Source organism: Myiozetetes cayanensis, unplaced genomic scaffold, assembly GCF_022539395.1.
Source record: "Myiozetetes cayanensis isolate MyiCay16 unplaced genomic scaffold, myiCay2020 scf2-11, whole genome shotgun sequence".
Classification (NCBI taxonomy): domain Eukaryota; kingdom Metazoa; phylum Chordata; class Aves; order Passeriformes; family Tyrannidae; genus Myiozetetes; species Myiozetetes cayanensis.
The window spans coordinates 81,184,831-81,201,786 of record NW_026087411.1 but is presented as its reverse complement, the minus strand read 5'-3'; the positions used below and the strand labels follow the sequence as shown (position 1 = coordinate 81,201,786).

Genomic DNA, 16,956 nt, shown 5'->3' with positions numbered 1-16,956 from the left:
TCTATCTTTGGGGGCATATTCAGTTCAGGTAAGATTGGGCTGCTTTGACATTTCCCAAATGACTGTCCTGCCCTGTAAGTATACCTTGTCTACCCCTACTCCTTTGGGAGTCAAGGAGTCCAGAAGTATAAGGATTTAACATCAGGGAAAAGAGTTACCAACCCGTACAAACAAAGCTTCTCATAAAGCTTGCTTGCTGTAGGTTGAGTAGTCCTTCTCTATTCCTTCAGCAGTTACCCACATGGATCCCTCCTTCCGGTTATCATAACACATAACTCCAAGCACTTGGACAGTTCCTTAAACATGGTCTTCTGAAACAGGTACTCAATCCAGAAGAGCAGGTCACCCGTGGAGCATCCAGAATATGGACAAAACCCCACACAGATGCTTCAGAAATTTCAGAAATTCAGGTGTTTTCAAACCAGTCAACTGGGGTTCTACAAAGGATACTGCCATTTTTAATGTGTTTGTTCTTCCTGACAAGTTCAATTTGCCAAAATATTCTGAAAACCTAGAAAACACCAATTTCAGAGCTCCAAAATGAAGCTACTTCTCATCTTTGAAGTGATGTCTTCCTGTGCCATTGCCTCTCACTGCTGGTATGTCTTCAGGCAGACAGGCTTTAGGTCTTGGGTGCTGACAGGAAGATCAGGTGGTTGAAGAAAGCTTATACCCTTATTTGAAAAACATTTTAAAGAAATCCCCATTTATTAAAGAGACTACTTAAAATAGAAATAGATTTAGGTAAAAATGTTAAAAGATATTATATGTAGAATATTGAAGTAATCTTGAAAACATCATCATCAAAAGAATGTTCACATAAATGAGAAGGAATGTACTAATCAGTGAACACAACTGAGTTGTAAACTCTATGAGATGCTGCATACCACAGTTGCACTGAATGGAAGCATGATCTAATTTAAGAACAAAACCAGCAAGAATCTTCCAGGTTTGGGGTCTCAGGTGAAAGTCTGAATATCTTCTATGACAAAGAGCTTGTAACAACTCCAGTAATTGTGTTTAGGTAATTTTCTAATAATGAGCTGTGGAGTTTTAAATGTTCTCTATTTTGCTGCAAAGACTTACTAAACATGTTAGAAGAATACAGAGGTATTCAGATCAAAATGAGGGTCACATTTTAAACTACATGACTGAATAAATAGGATCTACTCAGTAAAAAAACAACAACAACAAAAAACTTAATTGGAGAAAGAGTCCAATAAATCAAATCATTTACTCCTTGAAAGAGAATGTTACTGTCTCATTGGTGCTAACTCTTTTAATGCCCAGTTAGCCATTACTTCATCAAAATTACAAGTAGAAGAATTACTGATGTGCTCAGAATGTCTTCAGATTTCCCAGTATTTTCTCATTAATGTTAATATGCTATTAGAACATTCTGCACTTGAGTGAGTGACTCATGATATTAGACATAGCGCTAAGGCAATCAAAAAAGTCACAAGCATCTCACAGCACACTTCAGCAGCAATACCCTGTAAAACATCCTTTGCATCTGAAATTCATCACTTCCTCAGCAATCTCATAAAAGTGGTAACTTTAGAGATGCCTGCAGCAATGCAGGCACTACACCAGCCCCTCTTCCAGAAGTTACTTCTCAGTGCTCTATCACTGGCATTCACAAGTGGTAGAGCTGACTGGTAGGGGGCAAAGCACTGACTGTCATCTTGTCATGTGGCATCAGTCACCACTCATACAAGCTAGTGAATAATGCAGCATAAATGAGAACTTCTGCAGATAATGGCAGAACATCAAAACGACAGTAAGGTCATTGACTGAAAGATACTCATTTCACAGTGCGTTTTACTTAATAATACTGACAATGAATGAGACCTTTTAAATGCAATAAAAATAAGTGCTTCTTGGTGGCAACTTAATACGAGACATTAGAGAAATCCAGGCTTATGAGAAAGAAATCAAACAATCAAATTTAAGACATCTTTGAGGGAAGAAAAAAAATTTTAAAAACCCACTTTTTATGTAGAAAGAAGAATTTAAAGAAATCTCCAGTTCTATGTGACGCTACCAAGCACTGAATCTGCATAGGAAGATTAGCAGATGTCCTCTATACATGCCTGCTAATTGCACACCTTTCCCCAGGCTCTACTAGCTTTTATGTGGAAAGATTATTTTTCCTTCAGTGCTCATTCCACTAGCATTATCAACAGTAGTGTTGATCTGTAATTAATCACTGCACACACTAACCCAACTGCAAAGCACCCACTCCATGTACACACAGAGACTTCCCCACACAGTACCAAATCTGATAAGGAAATAAAAGACATACTTAAATTGTGTGACAGACCTAGGAGGAAAGTTCAAAGTAATCTAGGAGCCATGTGTTGTGCATGAAAAGTAAAAGAACAGATTAATATCTCTAATTACAAAATGGGGATTATCCTTAAATGTTTCAATTTGAACAGGCAATTAACTGAGTTAATGGTTGCAAATACATGTCCTGAAGTGTTCTTACCTTTCATGTTTTAGTAAGGCTAATATCCATAAGGAAGAAATGTTCTCAAAGCATGCTTATCATTAATCCAGTCTTCCTCATAAAATGCAAAGCTCTTCCTCTGGCTTATCTCTTTAAGCAGGAGATTTCCTACAATGATTTCATTTGATAGCTTGCTACTGCATGAGCTTCAGCAAGATCAATCTGACTCCAAAGCAGGCAATGCTGTTTTGGTACTCATTTGCACAGAGTTTTGTACTGAGGAAATAAAGTTATGCTGCATAGTTTGCTTGAACATTAGTCTTTCATCAGTCAATTGATAAAGCACTGAAAACAAACTTTGGTTAAGAAATAAAAAAATACAGTTCATGACCACAACTGCCATAGGTAGGCATGACTGTATTTTGATTTTTTCACAAAGGCACATTTTACTAAAAGCCTACACAAGTGACTGATAGGACATTGTCTTGTTGATATAAATAGAATAGCTAGACTGGACACCAGCTAATAGATCCTACATGGTGAGGTAAAAGATGGGCTCTGAGCTACACATCTCAGCAGCTCAGGGGAGCCAGCAATGCCTTCAGACCTACTCCTTATCTGTGGGATATTTTCTGATGTTTTGTTTAAGCCTACATGCCATGCAACATTCCAGAAATTTGGCTGTATCTTCTGACCCAAACTTGGTCATTCCTGCTCAGAGCTAGTGATGCAGGGCACTAGGTACATCATGCCTGAAATGTACCAAAGGCAAGTCCATTCTTTCCTGGAAACTTCCCTGCCCACTCCACAATTCCAAGTAACACAGTCATCAGCAGATTCAGAGAGGCTGCTGCCCACCTTGAGTTCACAGCTGGGGACTAATTGGCACAAAGATAATCAGAAGATATTGTCACACCAATTGGCAGTAAAGGCTAAGAAGGAACATTGCTCCCCCAGACATTCAAACTGATCCATATGCTCTTTGTGGTAAGCTAAGTGGTTGCAAACTCCCAGCTATATACCAGTTGGAGACTAGCTGAGCAGGGCAAGTCGTAACATGCTATGGTTTCCAGCTGCTCCCCTACAGCCTGACATTTCTGGAGTAGGTGTACATTTTGTGAAATAATACCCTTAGGGTCTCAGCAGAGAGAGTTTTTTCCAGAGCAACCACCATCAGTGCCTGTACACCACAAAATTGCTGAAATCCTCACTGCTTTAAATTACTGCCTCAGACTTAGTAAAAAACACTTTGCTTGTACTAAATAAACATGAAGATCTTAAGCATACCTGCTGGGAGGCTGGAGACGCGAGATATGAGATGCAGCAAGCAGGAAAGTAGAAAGGAGGGACCTTCGAAAATTACAGGATATTTTGTCTCTAAAATACATTTCTGAAAACAAAACAAGGAAGAAATATGTAATGATTAAATGACAAGAAATTGTAAGATAAAAGGCATCATATAGGAAGGTGACAGGAAAAAAATTTAGCAGGAAGAAAAATGAGGAAATACAGTAATAACTCAGACTGCAAACAACTGGGAGAAGTTTTAATTTCAGAGGAAATATTCATGGTCAGGCTAGGTTCAAAATATGTTCAAACCATGTTCACCCACAATGGTCAAAACTATGCTAGCTTTCTTTCCAACAGTTTCTATTGCCAGTACACAGAGTCTCATCCCTGTACAAGACTTGAACAGCTACCCACATCTTAACCACTAGGTCTAAGACCTTTTGTTTGTTGATTTAGAGGCTATGGCTTTGAATTAAGGCTACACCTTTTATCAGTGGTCAGGTGTTAACTGAGGTGGTGACTTATGATGTGTGTGTGTGTGTGTGTGTGTGTGTGTGTGTGTGTGTGTGAAATGGGGAGGAATAATGAGGGAAAGCACAGCAACAAGATCTTGCTCTGGGCTGCCTTGTCTGAGCCCGTTTCTATTACAGTTTCCAGACCAAGAACACACTGTTTGTTCGTGGTCTGTGGAAACCAAACTTGTTAAAGGCTTTTTGGCTCTCCTCCTCATTTCCACTTGCTAAATTGACATAAAAAGCAGCTATGTTATGCAGGGATTTTCACCTTTGGCATTTCTGAGATGTCTAGCCTTCTTGTTTTTCACATTCCTGCCCTGTGTCAGCAAGTGGTGTGGCTTCAAGAAACATGCTGTGTAGTCATGAATAGCAGAGAAAAAGTCCTATGGAACTGTGAACTGGGAGGCAAGAAGCAAGTGTGATCCACTTGCTGGTTTGAAAAAGTCCAGGAAAAAGGTTCTCCTTAAAAAAATCCTAACTTCTTGGTTCTACTGGTGTGCGTCAGTGGTGCAGAAGGTTTGGCACAGAGAGACTTGGACCCTTCAGAGACTCCTGCTCTGGTCACAGCCCCAGATTCTTCTTTACCTCCAAATTCACAACTAAGATTCACCAGTACAGGCTGCTGATTCAAAGGTCCACTAAATCTCCTCACAAGAACAGGAGGCACAAAAGTTATGATGTTACACCAGGGGAAATCACATCTTGCAACCACTCTTCACAAACACCTTCATCATCTAAACCAGGAAATAAATAAATATTTCCAGAGTTGTCAATGGGTATAACTCTTACAAATAAAGCTGGGGGTGTCAGGGGTGGGGGAGTGCAGTGGAGGAGGGAAACAATAGGTCTACAGAGTGCAGACACAGGAGATGCTCTTAGTGGGAAGTTGCAAGTTCAAGTGTACTGGAGGTAAATGGGGTGACAGGGCAAGAGGTCTGAAGGCAGAAATAAAGTTTTTCTCAAGGTAAAGAGCATGTTTTTTACAGTAGATTTTGCTTCTTATTCAAAACAGATTTGTTTTGTGCATGTTGTTTAACTTGCCTTGTTCATAGATCAACATTCCACTGTCCTGTAAGGCTCCTAGATGTCTTCTCTTTACTGCAAAGTGAGTGTCCCTCCATCCACTTTGAGATCAACCACAAGTAGACTGCATAATTCTGGGCCAATACTAGTGGTATATATAATGAGACCTGAGCCTATGGCACTAAATTTATGTGCTACACACTATCTCTTTCGCAATGGTGTCTAGCCCAAGCAATCCTAAACTAAAACATTGCATTTCTCCAGTGCCCTACTCAGCCTTGCTCTTGCTTTCCTCAAGAAACATCAATTTATTTCCTTCACTTCGACTTAATATTTGAACCTCCTTAATGACATCCAAAAGAGGTGGAAAAAAAAATTAAAACAAAATCAGCCAGGCTACAGTTACTTTGACTGAATTAACTTTAACTACTAACAAGTACAAAAAACCCTGGGAAACCATCACCACAAGAAATGCACTTAAACTAAAAATATTGTAATATAGTTTGACTGAGTCTTGATCACTGTGTTTTAACCAAAAGTTTATCTTTTAGTGTTTGTTTTCAAGCAAAGGTCTCTAGAAATCACACTGTTATGTATAAACTTTAAATGATCTTGTGATTTCTTATCAAAACAGTCTCACGCCCTTTGTTTTACTTAGGGGAAACTAATTTAAACTGAAACCTACAGTTACTATACCTAATTCAGAGGTTCAACACTGCAGAACTCTTTTTGTAGAATGGCTTAATTTCTGCTTCCGTAGATGATTCCATACAAAAGAAGGTGCTCAGAAGGTGTCCAGTAATTAATTTTCAGCAACTGAGGGGCTTGGGGACACTATATGAAGAAGACCAAGGCTAAAGAGACTATGCAGTTACTACAAACTATGTAAAATGAAGCAGAGGCAATCAGGTACTTGTGTCAGCCTGCTTTTCTTTTTCATACACACTTGCACATCCATACTGCTACTGCACTTCTCCACTAAAAGCCAGGCACTTATGTGCTATACTTATCTTTCTGATTGCCAAGATAAAAGCACCTGGCTCTTGCTTCAGTTACTGGATTTTCCAAATCACAGTGACTCTTTATTAAGAACATAATGGGGTTTTAACAATGGGCATCTTACACAAAGTCACACAGGCATAGTAGTGTTAGTACGCTGTTTTCATTGAGACAACACCAAGTTCTACTTGCTCTGAATGACACTCTAAGTACACAGATGCATATTAAAAGCCACTTGCCGAAATAAACGGAAATAATTAAAATTCTGATTATGCTTAAAGAAAAGTAATTTCCAAGCAGTAAAAATTGATAGTCAGTTAAACCTTGTTATTCAGCCACGGCACATGACATATATGCTTTGATGTCTATTAGTTCTGTAATTTTTTTCCCTCCAAGCATTCATTTGTGGAAATTTGGTAGCTCTCTGGGGTTGTTATTAATTACTCTAAAATAATTTGTCCTGAAAGAATTGCCAGTGCTCTTAATAAGTGGCAAGTCCGAATGCTTAGCTGCATGACTCATGAATATCAACTGTTAATAACAACTCCTCACTAAAAAATACTACAAGTTCATTGGAATAATAACAACCTTTAATGCAGAACCTTTCATATAATAACTGTCTTTAACACAAAGGTCTCTGTTTCATACAGATATCAGCAGGGGCAGAAAGTGCTCCCTTTTTATAAGGGTGCTGGTCATGATTTCAGGTGAACTACTAAGCAGGAGGCTATCTGCATGAGAAAGAAATAAATCACTTGCATGGGGACCTAGTTCACCTTATCCTCAGTTAGGATTAGTTACACCTGCCTTCATCCAGCCTATTCTTAAAGACTTCAGTGATTAAGGCTGCCTAGGGAAGTCATGGCAAGGCTTCACCATAGTTGTTATCACAATGTTTAAGCCAAGTCCTCAGTGGTCCAGCTGTGCAGTAAGTTCCCATTGCTCTGAAAGATCCACTTCTTTTCTTAAAACTAAACAACTTCAGTTTTTCCAGTTCTTCCTCAGTGGTGATATTCACCACACCTGAAATGACTCTTAGAAGAATGTGTCTACTTCAGCCAGAAAGCTGAAGAGGAAAGCAAGCCCAGCCCACTTTCACAGGTATCATTTTACTGCAGAGACATAGCAAAAGGTGCTCCAAAAGCCCACTGTGACCTCTGAATGCAACAGGCATGTATGTACCTAATACATAACTCCACACATTAAATTAAAATCATACCTATAGAGTAAAAAATGAATGCCACTTGCTAGTATGAGAGATTACCCAAAAAAACCAGTGATGATGGAAAAGTAGGGATAATGAGATGAACGTAAACACGGAATATTAGGTGGAAGGGTTACCAGGATTTTTGTGCGTGTCAACAAGTCAGATGAGAAAAGCAGGGAAACTTAATATATCTCATAATTTGGTTATACTATGACTTCAGTGGAGTGCTGTATCAGACCATGGAACCCAAATATTCACATTTCAAAGCGGACTTCAAGAAGAAAATAATAAAAAATCCAGAAAGTTTCCAGCAAGAGCTGTTACTTGGTTACATACTCTGGGATTATAAATACATATAGATTATAAATATATATATATTATGAACACATTGCACACAAAGTAAATTATTGGAAGCTGAAGCTAAGGAAAGATTTAAAGTCAACCCACTACTGAGAAGACAAAACTGCTCAGAATATTCCAGTAGACCTATAGATCTGTCAGTTGTCTTTCAAAAAGATTGCATGTATTAAATGTAAAACAGTTGCACTTACATCAAGATTTGATTATAATGTTGCAATTTCAAAACTTGCTGACTTTTTAAATTCTTAATTCACTGGGTTATTTTCAGTCTTTAATTTTAATATAAAGAAGTTTTCTTTGTTAAGAACAGAAAAGGAAGGTAAGAATATGAAGTTCTATATTGGAAGAGCCACTGACATTTTCAGTTTCTGAAGCTCTTTTTCAGCCCAGGAAAAGTAGGATTTTTTTCAAATGCAAAATTAGTAAATAAGTAGAGAATACTTAAAAAAACAGGGATAGGAGGAAACAGAAGCATTATAGGATTTTCCTCTATCTCCCATCTACAGAACAAACAACTCAAACACGAATCTTGCTCACCCCCAGGAAAGTTTCATTGGTGCTTCTTCATTCACTTGTTTCAGTCCTCTGTGCTTCCCAATTTCTTCTCAGACCAAAACAGCATGCTGACAGACTACCCAAAGCAGAATTTCTGACCTCCTCTGAAGCATCACACCGCATGTGAGAAAGCTTCTTCCAGTGCCACAGCCTTGTAGTAAAGCCCACAAGGAGAGACAACTCAGCAGAGGCTTTCTCCTGCATCGCCCGTGTCTTCACATGGCATGGCCAGACACCATTCCTGAGACAGAAACACACTGTTGAGCTTCCCACAGCAAGCTCTACACACGCTTCTCACAAAAGTCTGCATCCCTATTCTCTAAAATTATGAGAGTTTACACAGGTCAGGATGAAGGAGACATGCTTGGTATTGGCAATTTTCAGCTAGAAGTAGCTGAAAGACCTATTTTCCTGGACTGGCAGAGTTCCTCTATTGATTTACCTTATCTTACTCAAGTCTCATTGACTTCTCTGAATCTGATTTCAGAGATATTTAATTAAGCTACATAAAACACAAGCACTAAGTGTTGAAAAGTTACATATGAGATAGGATGTCAAAGTGTATCAGAAAGGGGGAATCCCAGGTGGGTATGAGAATGGCTTTGAATGTCCAATGTGCTGGATAACAATTAGCAAAACACTGTGGGAACAGAAAACTGCTACCAGAGATGGGTCTGACTGCAGTTTTATAGGCCCCTGCAGAAGCACAGAAAAGATAGGAAACATCAATTCCATTTCTAAATGGTATTTAAAAAACCCTTAATATGGGATTAAAAAAAAAACCAAAACAAAACAAAAAAAAACCACACAAAACCCACAACTGTTTGCATCTGGATCTAATAAAAAGACTAGAAAAAAATGGATAGAGATTGTGGCTCCATGGTGAAACAAAGCTGGAAACAGGTCTAGATATAACATTGCAGAAACAGACACAAAATCAGATATTATGAATATTGCAGAGGAACGTATAAATAAAATATAACCAATGAGAATATGTGAGTAGATCAGATTCTGGTTTCCAAGCAGATGAACTTTAAAGGGAGGATGTATAGTAAGTAGTGTTTCCCTAGATAATGAGAGATATTATGAAACTGCAGTAAAAGGAGAGGAAAAAAATTGGGAAAGAGGAAGCCAAGCACAGCAGAGCAAGGAGCAGCAATTAAAAACTGCTGCTACACAATGCCAGGGAATTTACATAAAACAGCATACTTTGGGGCAGGAGGCAGAGGAATCCTGAGAATTCTCCAAAAGCAGTTTAAAGGCATACAAAAATGGCATGTGTGGAAGATATTTTTGAACAGTGCTATCAAGAAGTTGAAGGAACCCCACAATAATATTTCACCACGCTACAAAAAAAGACAGACTTGTGTAACTAACCAGTTTCCAGAGATGAACAGATGGTACTAGTAACAGAAAAGGAAAAGGTTGTACCTGAAATGAAAGCACAGAAAGACACAAACCCTAGCAAACAGTAGAGACTTGCACAAACCTGATAAACAAGCTTATATGCAAACACAAGTCACACAGTGGCAGAGACAAGACACTGAGAAGAAAGGGGCAAGTGACACAGAAAATAAACCTGCACTCAATCAACAGTAAACGTACAAGATGCAAAAAAACAAAAGAAAGACAGTGACGTCATGTGGAAAACTTAACAGAAAAACCTTATACATGGAATCATCATGTCAAGGGTTTCAGGAACAAATTTACTTGCCAATAACTTTGAGATTTCTCACAGATGACATTGATAAAACAAAAAAAGTAAAATGTAATGGTTAGTCATCCCTCCCCCCCCGCCAAAAAAAAATAAGACAGCAGTGACTGAACAGGAAAACAGAAACCAAAGAGAGAAAATCAACACCTTTTTTCCCATGAGAAACTCTATACTAAATAGTGCAAATTAAAACTATACAATAAGATGAGTCTGGGATCTTTGTTATGAACAACAGTTAGTCACATGAAAAGGGGTAAAGATTGAAATATCTCCTAGGGAGGAATAGTCACAGGTTCCAAATAAAAAAAATGCATATAGCAACTAAACCTCAGATATACACTAGGCCTAAGATATAGGACAAAAAAAAAAAAAAAGGAAAATTTAATAAAAACAGGATAGTTATGAATCATTCATAGTACATAAGTAACACAATGTTTATCACTGACTCTGAAGAAGTAAAAATGCTACTGCAGATATCCATCCTTAGCATTATCAGTGCAATAACCATTAGGATTTAAAACTATCTGGTATTTTCTCAAAAACGTACAAGTACTTTCACCAGCTGAGACAACAAATTGAGTAAGCTTATACAGGATACTGTCTCAGCACACTGCAGCTTAAATGTTGATAGGAGCTGGAAGCCAGCTACCACATCCTGAAAAATAAGATGGTGAATGAAGAGGCAATCAGCATACAGCATAAGATCAGCCAGGCAGAGCAGAAGTACCATTCCAGCAAAAGGCACTGAGCTGCTGGATTGCACATCAGCTTCATTATCAACAGATGGTCAAGAAATACTTGGAAACAACATCTTAAAATAAATGTCTGCTTGACAAAACCAGTCAGAAATTTTAAGAGTAGGTAAAAACTACTAGCAAAGGATATTAGAGGATATCAGCCAGTAAGGAGATGCCTTTTTTTCTTTTTCCCACCTAGTTTATTACTGGGTTGTGGGAGTTTCAGGGTGTATTTTTTTGTTCTGTTTTGTTTTTTTAAAAAATATGGCAATCAAAACAGGTACTCAACTAAAGTGACTAAGAGGTAGACAGCTAACTGCTGAGGCAGTGGCCTTGCTATAAGAAAACACATCAACTGAACAAGAACTTTGACCTCACAACCAAACAGAAAGTATCAACCACCCTGCCTCGTTGAGAAGTTTAATGCAGACACTAGATTCAAAGTCAGATTGAAAGCATTGCTTAGAAGATGAGTGGATCATCAAAAACAAAAGGGTTGTCAAAACTCAGAGTCACCATCAGAGGGAAGGCTATTTCTGAAAAGTCAGATGTGGCACTGAGTGCCATGATCTAGTAATCACAGTGGGGTTGGATCAAGGGTTGGACTTGATGATCTCAGAGGTCTCTTCCAACCCAGTTAATTCTACGATTCTATGATTTGCCAAATTCTGCCCAGGACAGTGGGTTAAGAGGTCACAATACTTGCAGAAGTCAAGTGGCAAAGAGATAATGAGAGCTCATAGCACTGGCAGCAGGTTTTATATTTTAGAGTTTTGTTAGCTACAGAGAAATCTTTACAGGGTTAAAAATAAAAAAAAAAAAAAGGAAAAAACATAAACATCGAAAATGAAAGAAAAGATGTAAAAATTAAAAAGAAAAAAGGTAAAAAGAAAACAGAAAAAAAAAACAGTAAAAAAAAAGGAAACTAAAAAAGAAAGAAGAATATTTCAGTGGAAGAGTATGGTTGTTGTCTTGCACAGAGTTTGTAGAAATATGTGCATATAACATTACCACCATATCACTGTCCCATACAGAGGAAAACCAAATCTTCTATTAAAATAACAAAGAATAAATTTTTTTAATTGAAAAAAACCCTCTTCCTTGACAACATCAATGCCAAAATATTCCAACCTAAACATCTGTGGAGGTCACTGGCTCCAGCAGGTCTACAGACAGAAACAAGAGTAGGACTGATCATTCAGAAGAAAGATGATTGCAAAGTGTCCAAGAAGCCCAGATCTGCTAGAAATACAAAAGCTCTGTAAGCACCAATCTTTCTCCCTGGGAGATACTGCTACGTACATGAAAGAACTTACTTACAAATTCCCTTCAGTGTAGGACTGAGCGCTTCAGTGAATTACAGTTACTATGGAGAACACTCTCTTTGTTCAGGTTAGAGATAATTTTGTATTGACAAATTGTGCTGCTTTTGGCTGGGATAGAGTTAATTTTTTCCATATTAGCTTGCATGGGGCTGTGTTTTGATTTGGGCCGAAAACAGTGTTGATAACACCCTGGGATGTTTTCATTATTTTTGAGCAGGGCACAAGGAGCTGGAAGGGGACACAGCCAGGACAGCTGACCCCAGCTGACCAAAGGAACATTCCATTCCCTATGGCATCACGCTCAGCACATAAAGCTTGGAAAGAAGAAGGAAGCAGGAGTCTTCACAGTAATGGCGTTTGTCTTCCCAAGTCATCATTACCAGTGATGGGGCCCTGCTTTCCTGGGAAAGGCTGAACACCTGCCTGCCCATGGGAAGTGGGGAATGAACTCCTTGTTTTGCTTTGCTTGTATGTGCAGTTTTTGATTTACCTACTAAAGGTCTTTAACTCAACACATAAGTTTTCTCACTTCTACCCTTCCAATTCTTGATTTTAAATTTACTGTCTCAAACTAATGTGACAGAAGGACGAGTGATGCAGTCTCCCTGAACAGGGAGCTATGATCTTACATAAAAAAACTGAAAATAACTTTCAGGAGTTTTTACTTGGTGAAGACAGCACATGTGCAAGAAGAAACAGGACCAGGACAATGAATTCTTTTCTCGCTTCTGTCTCACACAGAACAGGAGGGAACCAAAAGAGTCTCTGTGATAACTTATGTGCTTGAAATACTTTTAGCCACAGGGGACCAGGTCGATTTTGCCTGAAATTTTCTCTGCTCATTTGGAAGCATTTCCTGTCATGGATGTGAGTATGTGATGGTGCATGAGAACAAAAACGGCTCCTGATTTCAGTCGACTCTCCATCCTCCTCCTTCCTGTTTAGCTGCCTATACCTCCATATCACTGTCTAGGAGTTACCATAACCTCCATGTCACAGGTCAAGAGCATGAAATGGTTTAACGAGAAAATAATTTTTGCTTTTTTGTCTTTTCTACTCAAGCAAGCTTTCTGTACTGTATAATTAGTACTTACCATCAAAATACCATGATAGAACCTTAACCCAGCCCTTCATAATGTTATTGCTGCAAGGCAGTGTTTCAGTCACTTCAATGCATAAGACATTAAAATAAATGCAATTGAATTTTTTATTTTCTCCCTTTCAGCCTGATCCAAAATGGGTTAAACTGATAGAAGAATGCCATGAATGATGCAATGGCTCAAGTTCAGTACATTGCATCTACAACCATAGCTCAGCTGAACTGCACCACAGCTGCACCACCACAGGAGAGTACACGAAGAAGCAGCCATCCTTTCTGCACATATTCAAGGCACAGATACTTGGGGGAACACAGGGCTGGAAAACTAGTATCTGATTAGAATCTGAAAAACTGCAAGTGAAATACTCTATGTGTACAACTCAACAGGACGTAGAACTCTGAATTCATTTTGCACCTCTGCCTCACACTTGAACTTAAGCTTTAGTTTCTCTTCCCATGAACTGGAATTCAACACCCAGGATGTGAAATTAATCATCATTCTGCTGTCAGCAGTAGAATCCAAAAGAGATGTTATTAAAAATGTTAGAAATATCTAGACAAGAGTCAAAAAACCAGCTCTCAAGTCTGTTGGATGTCAGCATACTGCTTCAGAGTCCAAAGCAGCATTACAAACATCCAACCCTGAACTTAGGGATGTCACTTTTAATACGTTAATTAAAGAAATAATAAAATTCCTATTCATAAAATCTTCCTTCTTCCAGAACGGACATTGATTAATGTTCTCAATAAATAAAAGATCAACTTTTATTCTATGATAAATCTTTCAGTTGACATGTGTTTGTACTTTCCTCTTCTACCCACTGCATCTCCTCCAGCTGCTATGAGCTATTACTAATATTTCCAGAATGAAAACATGGAACTGTTTCTGTTTCTTCCCAAATGCCAGAATTGACAAAAATGAAACAGAAAGTGACAATTCCAACAGTTTTTACCTGACCCATTATCTTTGCTGTGTCCAAATAATAATGCAAGGCATAACTATTCCTATTTGATTTATCCTAAATTTTCCTTTGACTGAAATGGGAGGAGATTCTTCATATGCTAGTCCACAATCCCTATCCAGAGCCAGTGTCTCTGTACTTCTCTTTTCTCATCTGTAGCTTCACTTGGGAGGGGGTCATGGGGGTGAGGAGGTGTGCGTGTATGGGATGGTGACATTACCAAAAAAAAAACCACCAAAAAAAAAAAAACAAACAAACAAACAAACAAACAAAGAATAGGTCATGAAACAAATGAAACAAACAAATCAAACAAACAAAAGTCCTGATCCGTACACCATAGTTTAGTGAATATCTGGCTATGATGAGCAGTGTACAGTTGTTCACAGGACCATATTAAAGAGCAGAAAGTTTAAGTTTGTTATTTCCACATAGCCACATGCGCACCATGTAAGTTGAGGCTGGCCATGATTCTCCCATGCAAAATGCTTGTGAAGCAGTAGTCTATCTTACCAAAACATTTGATTTTTCAAAATATTCTTCATCATTGTAGCCAGAGATTACTAAACTAAACAGCTTTACAGTCCTTCAGGAGAACCCAGTTAGACTAAGACAAAACCAAAGAAGCAGTGGTAAGTATAAATGTGATAAGGTAAAGCATTGATTTTCAGTCTGCTACATTGCTCCTTTCAAAGGCATAAACCTCCTTGCATTGGCTTCACAGGGAGGTTAAGTTCCAATGTTTTCCTTGCCTAAAAAGAGCTGATGCAGAAGTTATCTGTTCAGAGTTCCTTTTCTCCAACACACCCATCTTACCATAGTACTGATAAGAAGTCCTACCCAAAGTAGATTGCCTTAAATAGTTCATAATTAATTTCCTTTCCTATTTAACATACAACACATTTTGTGCTAGCAAAGCTTTAAGAGCTCGCTGGACTTTCATATTTCTGTCCCTGCAGTAAGGTTTCTGAGAATCCAGTCAAGACCTCGCCCCAGTAGAACCACAGTAATAGCAATGTATATATTATAACGTTATACAATGAATGACACGGTAATCTGCTTTAAACTCTTGTTTAAGGATAATTCTGACCATGCTGACATTTCCTATCGACAACTCCTTTACGCAAAGATGAGAAGGAGATACAAATGTGCATGTGGAGAGAGATGATGAACAGAGAAAGCTCCTTTCCCATTCATGAAACAATTGAAACAAGTAAACAGTATACCATCAGTAAGCAAACTCTGACAGCTTTCCCCCTAAAATCTTACTAACACAAAAACACGGAGGCAAGTAGGTTGTGAGGCCTAAGATGAATACAGCCAGTAAAGATCTCTTTGATCCATCAGTGGTGTCTCATCCAAACCAAATGGAGAGAAATGGGAACACGCTCCTCAGAAAATGAAAAGGAGATAGATATACTAATACGAATGGTATTAGTTATATTCTACTTACCTGTTCTATTGGTGTTTTCCCCCAAATTTAGGGCCATTCCCCTTCAAAGATCCCACTGTTTGAATGCAGCCTCTGAACACTCCAACTGGAAAGGTTGCCCCTTATATATTCCTAGACAGCCCAAAAGCACAGGCATTTCATTTTCCCTTGGTGAGAGAACAAGCTTAACAAGAGGGAACTCCCAACTACAGATGTAATCATTGTGACTTCCAACACCGTGTGACAGAAAGGTAAGAGAAGACAGCCTTATGCTGACCTCTGCAAAACAGGGTAAGACAAAGACATTGCAAAACGTGACTTCATGTTCTAACAAAAGTTTGCACCAGTTCAGTAGTTACCTTCATTTTGCAATGGGCTTAAAACCTTTGTTGCCATATGCCACCACTTTAGCATATCAGTTGAGATAGATGAAAAAAAAAAAAAATATTGGCTTTATAAGGCTGTGGTGAGGATGGACTCCACTCTACACAAGGTAGGAGCTGCCCCTCGATACACCACTATGCTTCTTGGTTGATTCCTTTGCCTCAGTCCCCTGAGAATCAGCAGGCACCTCCTGTATTTAAGACTGAAAGCATCATACAGTTTTCAGAATAAAACTACTGAAATAATTCATAAGCCAACAGAGGCAGTTTGAAACATTCAGCACTGCAGCCAGTGTGCCAAGCCTGACTACAGTCTACAAGGAGAAAGGCACATTTGAGAGACAGCACATAATTACGATACTACTGAGTTTTCATAAAGCCTTTTCAGTATTTAATCTCACTCTACATAGCTCCCTTTCAGGGGAATTTTTTAAATCTCAGCTCCTTCAGTGAGCTAAATTTTGATTATCAAAACAGGAGATTTGCTCATGGTCTGAGTTACATGAGATATAAAATCCACAAGCTAGGAGAAACTAAATTCAGTTTCAAAACTACATGAACTTTAACACTACTGAAATTAAGGCAGTAATTTCAGGTTCTGAACAACAGAGCACGGGTTAATGACTATTATGCAGGGAAGACTTCTATATGGGAACATTAGGAATATTTGGTTGCCGTTTATACCGCTCCAATAAAAACCAAAACATCACATATACATGTGATCTCTGCCACTTATGCTGAAAGCCTTACAATTTCCGCTGCAATTAGTGCATTTTTAATATATCCAGTGGTACTTCACAGAATAAGTTGGCACTGCACAGTAGTACTTAAACCTTCACATGTTATCCATCAAAGTTTTAGCAGCACTAGATCTTCAGTTATTGCTGCTCCTTCTGAAGCTTCAGA

General features: G+C 38.5%; 1 long non-coding RNA gene across 1 annotated transcript; it reads right to left on the bottom strand.

Moving 5' to 3' along the window:
• Positions 1 to 3,681: 3,681 nt before the first annotated feature.
• LOC126639559 (uncharacterized) lies at positions 3,682 to 15,824 on the bottom strand. The gene is made up of 3 exons (XR_007628838.1): positions 15,689 to 15,824; positions 8,384 to 8,642; positions 3,682 to 3,842 (listed from the first exon to the last, which is right to left on the bottom strand). It is a non-coding gene; the product is annotated as an uncharacterized LOC126639559 (long non-coding RNA).
• Between the last annotated feature and the right edge of the window lie 1,132 nt (positions 15,825 to 16,956).